The 9,215-nt window shown below is 42.9% G+C and overlaps 1 pseudogene; it reads left to right on the plus strand.

Annotated features, from left to right (window-relative positions):
* Positions 1–347: 347 nt before the first annotated feature.
* Positions 348–6,888, plus strand: LOC100486109 (annotated as a pseudogene).
* The last annotated feature ends 2,327 nt before the right edge of the window (positions 6,889–9,215 follow it).

Raw genomic sequence — 9,215 nt, forward strand, 5'->3', positions numbered from 1 at the left:
CACTGCAAAGTCCATATTGTGTTGCCAAAAGCTCATGAACTGTACTTTTCTATAATTACCGCCTGCTTCAAGTAGGTGTAAATTTTCGCATAGAGTAATGTTAAGTAAATTAACGCATGCGATATGTGACCTAACGCATGCGATAATGCATTCGCAAATTGCGCGGGTTTTTTTGCATCAATTTTAACACAAAAAATGTGCGATAAAACTTATCAACCTTTAGTGAATCAACCCTATGAAGTGTTAAACGTGCTAAATATCACGAGAAGCTGTGAGAATATTAACACCTACTTGGGGGAGGTGGTACTTAAAGAACATTGAGCCTCATGCGCATTTGGCAACACAACATGGACTTTGCAGTTGAATTTTTCTTGGCTTGTGAAGAAGAGGATCAAGTATGTGATCATCCTAGAGTAATGCATCCTACAGTTTTCAGGGAAAGATCAACTCTAGAGCAGTGATGTGCAACTGGCGACCCCCCTCTGTGTGGCCCCCCCACCTGTCTGGCTGCTTTGATAACTTACTGTATAAACTCGAGTATAAGCCAATCCGAATATAAGCCGAGGTACCTAATTTTACCTAAGAAAACTGGAAAAACTTTTTGACTCGAATATAAGCCTAGGGTGTTTTTTTTTTAACTGTCAGGCAAGTTTGGGAAGGCTAAGAAAGCTGCCATACTAAGTATCAAGTACTTGCCATCCTGGTGTGCGCTACCATCCTGCTGTGTGTGCTCCCATCGCAATGCAGCATGTCTCCCAGCACAACTGACAGCAAAGCTACTTCTACTTGTGATAGTGCATCAGGGTTTGCATATTCTCAATTTTCAAAGTCCGTGTTTATGTGAAAAAAGTCACATGATTTTAAGGCCAGAGGTGTGGATTTGGATGAATCCTGGATTCTGTGCATCCTTAATTTTAATTACTTTCATACATAAGATGGAAATTCATTTGGCTCAGTGCTCAAAGCAGAAATCTTTACTGAGTTGCTAAACCTCAGCTTCCATAATGCTTTTACTTTTGATAATATGCTGGAGAATTAAATTCAGCAATATTTGGTACTGCAACACTTATGGAAAGTATAGGTCCCCTTTAAACACGTTTTACAGCTCAAAGTGGCTTACAGTAAGATCTACAGCTTTTCTATATTAAAGTGGTTTTTAGGTCACAAGGTTCTTGGAACAAAAGAGAACATGCAACAGTTTGCTTACAAAACCTATGTTGCTTTTGCCTGGAAATGGTGCACAACATAGAAAATCAATATAAACCTAGTTGCTCAATACAGTGCGTATGGTTAGATGCATTCCTTTTTAAGGAGAACCCCAATGTTACTTCTGAAGTAACTGAAAGGTCACTCATATAGACAGACAGCTAATGGGAAACATAAGAAACTCATAATTAACAGTGTGGGGGGCATTAATGACAAGCTCACCACACACATACATTAGAGGGAAAGCAGGAGAGATAATACCATTAAGGAGAGAAAGTACCAACAAGAAAGCCGTGCACAAAGCAAGCAGTGCTATCGCTCCTCACAGCAACACGCATGTACTCACGTACGCATGCCCGCACGCCGCGGGCGGGACCCGCCCATCCACGGGTGGGGGGGAGTAGTGCTACCGTAAGTACAATAATTTAGTAAACAGCAACCTACATAACATAAGTAATCACCCACCTCACAGAAGCGCTCGTATATCGTGTATGCTCGAGGCAGCGCTACCAAAGCAACGCGCATGCACGCGCACAAGTACAATAATTTAGTAAAAACAGCAACCCCCATAATTTAAGTAATCACCCACCTCACAGAAGCGCTTCCCCAGCAACGTGCACGCCGATGGGACCCGACCTGCCCGCTCACCCATCCATGGGGGGGTTGGGGTGCTACCGTAACAACAATAATTAAGTCACTCACATAATCAAGTAAGCACCCACTTCACATAAGAGCTTCCCCAGCACTGTGCACACAGGCGGGACCCGCCCTTCTGTCCCTCCGTTCACAGGGGGGGGTGCTATATATATATATATACCCGCAGTCCAAAATGGGAAGCACACCTTAGAGAGAAAATAAACCTCGGTGCCAGAGCCAAAAATTCATCAAACAAGTCAAAAATGTCGGCACTCATAGGATTTCCGCAAAAGAAGGCAAAGAAAATAAAGATATCTTACATGCAGGTGATGAGATTTATTGTGTCCAACGTTTCAGTCCTTTTACTAGGACTTTCGTCAGGGAATACAAGAGAGCAAACACATCAGCGTTTTTAAAGGCAAAGTTTGGCGCCAAGGCATAGTGTTGCTAGGTAACAGGACATACACAAAACGAAAACCAAAGAGTGCTCGTGTACAAGTAAATAAAACATGTTGTAGGGGCGATCGTTAGTGTGGTGTCATACCCCCACCCGTACCCCCATGCCTACTCAATCGCTACAGAAGGGTTACTTACGGCCCGTTACTTCACGATCACCCGACAGAGACCTCCTCCTGACAGGCAGGATTACAGCGCATGTACATATAGTAGAGACGGCAGAAGGGAGGCCGGGCGTTGCTAGATGGATGCGTGCATAGGAGACGCCGTATAGTGGGCCGGCAGTACTCCCCCTCCTAAGGCAAATTAGCATATCTGCCCCAAGTTCAGCGCTCGCAAAGCGCTATGTTAACAGGCATCGGGGGATGCACATACTCGGTATTAGCCAAGTAACTGTGCATATACCCGAGTATAAGCCAAGGGTCACTTTTTCAGCACATTTTTGGTGCTGAAAAACTCGGCTTATACTCGAGTATATATGGTACTTTTGTGTAAGCTTTAAATGGTATCAGTACTGGCCCCCTGCATGGTTAACACATCAGATTCAGGCTGTAATACCCCTGTATTGTTTAAAAATGTAATCCCCTGTGTCACTGTAGGCTGCCTGTTTGTGCCAAACTCTGCCTGCCCTATGCTGCAGGCAGGGTAGGGAAGGCAGAGTATGGCACACACAGGCAGGGTGGGGAAGGCAGAGTGTGGCGCACACAGGCAGGGTGGGGCAGGCAGAATGTGGTGCACACAGGCAGGGTATGGAAGGCAGAGTATGGCAAACACAGGCAGGGTTGGGAAGGCAGAGTATGGCACACACAGGCAGGGTAGGGAAGGCAGAGTATGGCAGTTTTTTGCTGTACTACCACCATTAATATGGCTATGGTCATGAGATAACATTGGTGTGGTTTCAAGTGGGTGTGGTTTTAAAAAGGGAAGTGGTCTAAACTAGCTTCCATTATTGACCCTCCACCAAGGAGGCCAGAAAAATTACGGCCCTCTGTGCCACAGAAGTTGGACAGCACTGCTCTAGAGGGATTATCAGAGGAGAAAATAGTGAGGAGCCTTATCTTCTTAGCTTCTAGCATGCAGAAGCCATGCTGTTCCTGGCACTGTCAAACTTCTGTGCATGGGTTGTGAAAATCCCATTCTGATGCCTGGACAAGCCAGGTGGAAGCCTGATGTACAGCCCCGGTAAAGTGGCACAAAGTGTAGTAGCCTTTACTATATTGCACAATATTGCCAATTATCATGGATTGCCTGGGTTTGTGGCTGATGACTTAGATGACCCAAATCATCCCATATATTGTGTACAAAGTGCAGATGACAGAGTCAATGGAGTACAGGGAGAAATCCTAAATAATTACTTTACGTGTAAGTACCTACAATCTTTACTACAATAAAAAAACAAACACAAAACAACATCTCAAACAATATTCTTTTTCTTTCCTGTGAAAATAGTTGCACACTTTGTAAAAAATGTTCATTTAATTTATTAGGCTCAGAAGTAGTGAGTGGCAATATACCATATCTCTGCACTCACTTTCCACTTCACTTGCTTTGTCTGGATGATAATCTTTATCTGTGCCCTCAATATCAGACACATCTGGCCTGCTAATGTAGCCAGGCTTCTCGTCATCACTGTTGGCCAAATGTGAAGGTGCACATATGTTTTTTGTTTTTTTTGTGTTGAGTTTGTGCTGTGTCACACTTACTGAACTGTCACTGCTGTCATTAACATGAATAGTTATTTCAAGTTTCAATTAACATTTACTAACACTTGCATGTTTGGTGGTTTGGGCTAAATCTCTGAGAAGTTGCTTTGTTCCTTTCTGTTTTCAATTGTGGGTTTTGTGTATTTTTTTTTACTGTGTTGTTTGGTTTTTTGCAATCTGTGAGCACTCATGCCTCCTTCATGTTATTCATTTGTTTATTATCGCCACTGCTGTGTTCAATATTGCTGAGACCCCTCGTCAAGGGTTTATTTGGTCATTCCTCAGGCGGTAATTGCGCATCTGCACCTTCTGAGCTCTCCATCTTAAGCATCTCTGCGGAACTGCACAAAATGGCAGAAGTCATATGGTATGCAGTGTGTAATGCTTACTTACAGAATATTGCGTGGTAATAACGCATGCAAACTATATCGGAATATATTGGCATGTTATCGCTAGATAAATAACAACAATAAAATAGCTTCTTAATTATGACGCGTGTCCTTTTAGTGAGTTGATCATTAAGTCACAAAAAATAAGAAGCAATAAAATTTGTAACACATTCTATAAATAGCTCTCATTATATCACCCTCTAGTGAATCAGCCCCAATGTGTTTTATTGCAATCCCAGTGGGCCCACCCATGAATGTGTCAGTGTGAACCTTTTTTGTCTTTACAATCCATCTCCTACTCCTTGTATGCCATTCATAGAATGCTGGGCCTGGGTCCCTCAGTTCTCTTGGTTGGGGTACAATGAAAGCAATCTCTGTGCATGTGACAGGTCTATCTGGGTAGCAGGATGCATCACAGGAGGCATCACAGAAGGAGGATAAGCCTTTGGACACAGAGGATCTGATTTAACTTCTCCTATCAAGTTGCTCAGGGGATGGAATTGTTGGCCTCCAAAAAGGTCAGTATTTGATTATAGCAGTCTGACCCATCAGCACCAGTAAGTTTCTCTGTGCCATTTTTGTGGGCTTCAGGCACCACATTCTCCATACATTACTATAGAAAGCAGCAGCTCTTCTGGGCCTTTGAACCATCAAGATTTTGTGCCTAATTTCAGTGCCAGACAGAACTGGTAACTGAGCCACTCAATAGGAAATTACTGTTTTGCTTTTATAGTGCATCCACCGGGACCTGGCGGCAAGAAACATCCTCCTCGCCCACGACCGAGAAACAAAAATTTGTGATTTTGGAATTGCAGGAACCCTCCGGCACAACTCTGGTTATGTGCTGCATGGAAATGTAAGTGTGAGCAGGGTAATTGCACCTTCATATGGAGTGTGAGCAGGGTAATTGCCCCTTCATATGGAGTGTGAGCAGGGTATTTACATTGTGATATGGAGGTATGCCTCATGTGATTATTGTACATATTGGGGACCTGTTCTTGTTTGGGTGCTATAAAGATATACAAACCCAGCAAGCATAGTGGGTTCTATAGTGGGGTGCCGTTTTGGGGTACCAACATATCTACAGGAAGAAATGGGTTTATAAAGCTTTGTTCAACAGGCTCTGTCAATTTAAGTACAAAACTCTTTCACTCACTGTCACCATGATGTGTGCTGCTGGGGTATTGTCTGTTGTACTGGTACTGGGCATTGGATCACAATCAGAATGTTCTTTTGGTTTCTAGGCACGTCTTGCAGTCAAGTGGATGGCTCCTGAGAGTATGTTTGAGGGGGTCTATACATTCGAGAGTGATGTGTGGTCCTATGGGATTCTTCTCTGGGAGATCTTCTCACTAGGTAAGTCATGACAACATATAAACTGGATAGGGACTCGATGTTGCACTTCTCTTATCTTTAAACTTCATATAGATTGTAAGCTCTACGGGGCAGGGACCTCCATCCTCTTGTGTCTTAACTTGTGACTCTTAACTTATTGCAACTGTATTTATCTTGTATTTATCTGTATTTATTGTTATATTTTATATTTGTCTATTATTATCTTTATCCCTGTTTGTGTACACTGCTGCGTACATAAGTAGCGATTTATAAATAAAGATATACATACATACTTCCCCTTTGATCCTTACCTTACAGGAGGCATCCCAATGGCTACCGAATGGCGCGCCCAGAATTTGTGGGGTCATTTGGGTTAAATGGTAACTATTTGTGATTTCCAGCAGAATGAGGTCTATGTGCCCCATGTACAGTACATTCCATATTTGTAACTCCCTGCAGGTATGATCTCATGAAACAGTGCTGGAATATCAACCCATTGGAGCAACCACCCTTTAATAAAATTGTTCCATTGGTGGAACAGCAGCTCCTGGGCTGCAGGACAAAAGTAAGTGGTTTCATTTTCTTTCTTGTCAGAGAGAAAGGGATGAAATATTGAGGTTCTCATGAAGCCACTCACCCATGCCACTAGCAAAAAGTGGAGGCAAGCTACAAAATGGGGGCAGGCTCATAACTGGGCATTTGTTTGCACCTACTGACTGTTACCCCTACAGAGAGAGAGGTTTTATTACTATAGTCATATGAAGGGGTGGGACTCTCAAATGCCAAAGGTGTTCTAACCCTGGGTGCTGATGACTCGACAGATCCATTAGGAAAGCTGAGATTGTGCCTATCCAGGTTTAGTCAGAAGGTTTGACCTATTTGGTATAGACCTAGGCATGTTGGGGAATGTTTGTTGGCAAAAAGTAAGTGGGAAGGAGCACCAATTCTTCATTTCCACTTTGATTGCTGCTGGTCTGACGAAGCATGTGGTTGGAAGAATAATAGATAAATGAGCAGTCACCCTAGTGCTGACCTGTCCATTTCCAGGTGAATGGGTCAGATATTGTACCTGGTTGGACCGTGTATATCCATACCTTCCATATGTAGAGATTACATTGTGTAATTCTTCCTCTCTGTTCCCATCAGGTGTCTTCTCAGATTGAAAGTCACTTCCCCCTGCACCAAACAGTAAGGATTGATCTCAGGAGCACCTCTTTGTGACTATACACACAAATATAAGCAATAACTCATGGCAAGGGATTCCAATGCAATTATATGTTTTATCATTTTTATACTTGGAAAAGTTAAAAACAGTTCTTATACCTGGAGAAAGGTAGTTTGGGTTTTATTACCAATTAAATAACTGGATAGGGGGTAACGTGTTTGAATGTGTTGGTATCTAAATAAAAAATAATTTGATAGCATAACATTGTCTTTTATTACTGTGTCTGAAAAGATCACGTAGGAGCATTTCATATCTAGGGATGTAGCGAACCTAAAAAAAAATGTTCGCGAACCCGTTTTCGTCGGAAAGTGCGAACTTTGCAAAAATTTCTCTGAAAAATACGTTGTTGACACAGCGTTGCGTTTTGTGCTGTTAAGGGGAGAAAACATACTACATTCCTAAACTTATGTAATAAACTGCTTTAAAAAGTCCGGCATCTACATTCCAATCAAGTCGTGTAAAGGTTACGGCCGGTTCACACGCAAAGACAAAACGCCGCGTTTACTGCAACGAAAAAAAACGCAAAAAGCTTTAATGATACTGTCAAGTGTGCGAATATTAGTTTTTACTAGTTGCTTGTCACCTCCAGGATGTTCGTCCCGTCGGTGGGAATATTTCTGTAGTGGTGTGTTTAGCAGTCACCGTGCTTGTGCGCACGTGCATGGTCAGGCAGAGGTAATTCAATGTACAGTAACGTGAACCAAAAAACACTGATTCTGCAGTGTGGGCCCAGGTTTGTCCTACCTTTTTGATCACCTGTGGTGACCATAAAAGATACGATTTTGCCGCAGTTGCAGAACCCTGAAAAATCAGGAATGTGTACATTCCTAAAAAATTATGGTTTTTTTGTTGCAGCCACTGAAGCACAGAGGACAGAAAAAATATCTTAGATAGATGGTATCATAACCATGCCCCAGGCAAACCCTTTCAAAGAACTAAGATAGGGTGACAACAAGCACAGAAGACATTAAAAACATCAAAGCTAGATGGTATAATAACCATGCCCCAGCCAAACCCTTTCAAAGAACTCAGATAGGGTGACAAGCACAGAAGACATTAAAAACATCAAAGCTAGATGGTATCATAACCATGCCCCAGCCAAACCCTTTCAAAGAACTCAGATAGGGTGAAAACAAGCACAGAAGACATTAAAAACATCAAAGCTAGATGGTATAATAACCATGCCCCAGCCAAACCCTTTCGAAAAACTCAGATAGGGTGACAACAAGCACAGAAGACATTAAAAACATCAAAGCTAGATGGTATCATAACCATGCCCCAGCCAAACCCTTTCAAAGAACTCAGATAGGGTGACAAGCACAGAAGACATTAAAAACATCAAAGCTAGATGGTATCATAACCATGACCCAGCCAAACCCTTTCAAAGAACTCAGATAGGGTGACAACAAGCACAGAAGACATTAAAATCATCAAAGCTAGATGGTATCATAACCATGCCCCAGCCAAACCCTTTCAAAGAACTCAGATAGGGTGACAAGCACAGAAGAAATTAAAAACATCAAAGCTAGATGGTATCATAACCATGCCCCAGCCAAACCCTTTCAAAGAACTCAGATAGGGTGACAACAAGCACAGAAGACATTAAAAACATCAAAGCTAGATGGTATCATAACCATGCCCCAGCCAAACCCTTTCAAAGAACTCAGATAGGGTGACAAGCACAGAAGACATTAAAAACATCAAAGCTAGATGGTATCATAACCATGCCCCAGCCAAACCCTTTCAAAGAACTCAGATTGGGTGACAAGCACAGAAGAGTAGAAGAGAGAAAAATTCAGGATTTACCTGTCCAAAAAGTTTGGCTTACAATTAAGCCAGTAGGATTTGCACCCTAGTTTGTACGGTGGTGGAGGAGGACACTAAAGGACAGCTGTGTGTGGCGTCAAGCGGCGTGCAGAGAAGGACAGCTGCATGGGCAGTCAGAACAAGTCTTCCGGCGTGCAGTAACCCTCCGAGATCCATGCCTCATTCATTTTAATAAAGGTCAGGTAATCAACACTTTTGTGACCTAGGCGAGTTCTCTTCTCAGTTACAATCCCTCCTGCTGCACTAAAGGTCCTTTCTGAGAGGACACTTGAGGCAGGGCAAGACAACAGATTTATGGCAAATTGTGACAGCTCTGGCCACAGATCAAGCCTGCGCACCCAGTAGTCCAGGGGTTCATCGCTCCTCAGAGTGTCAAAATCTGCAGTTAATGCCAGGTAGTCCGCTACCTGCCGGTCGAGGCGTTCTCTGAGGGTGGAT

Source organism: Xenopus tropicalis, chromosome 7 (genome assembly GCF_000004195.4).
Source record: "Xenopus tropicalis strain Nigerian chromosome 7, UCB_Xtro_10.0, whole genome shotgun sequence".
In the NCBI taxonomy this organism is placed as follows: domain Eukaryota; kingdom Metazoa; phylum Chordata; class Amphibia; order Anura; family Pipidae; genus Xenopus; species Xenopus tropicalis.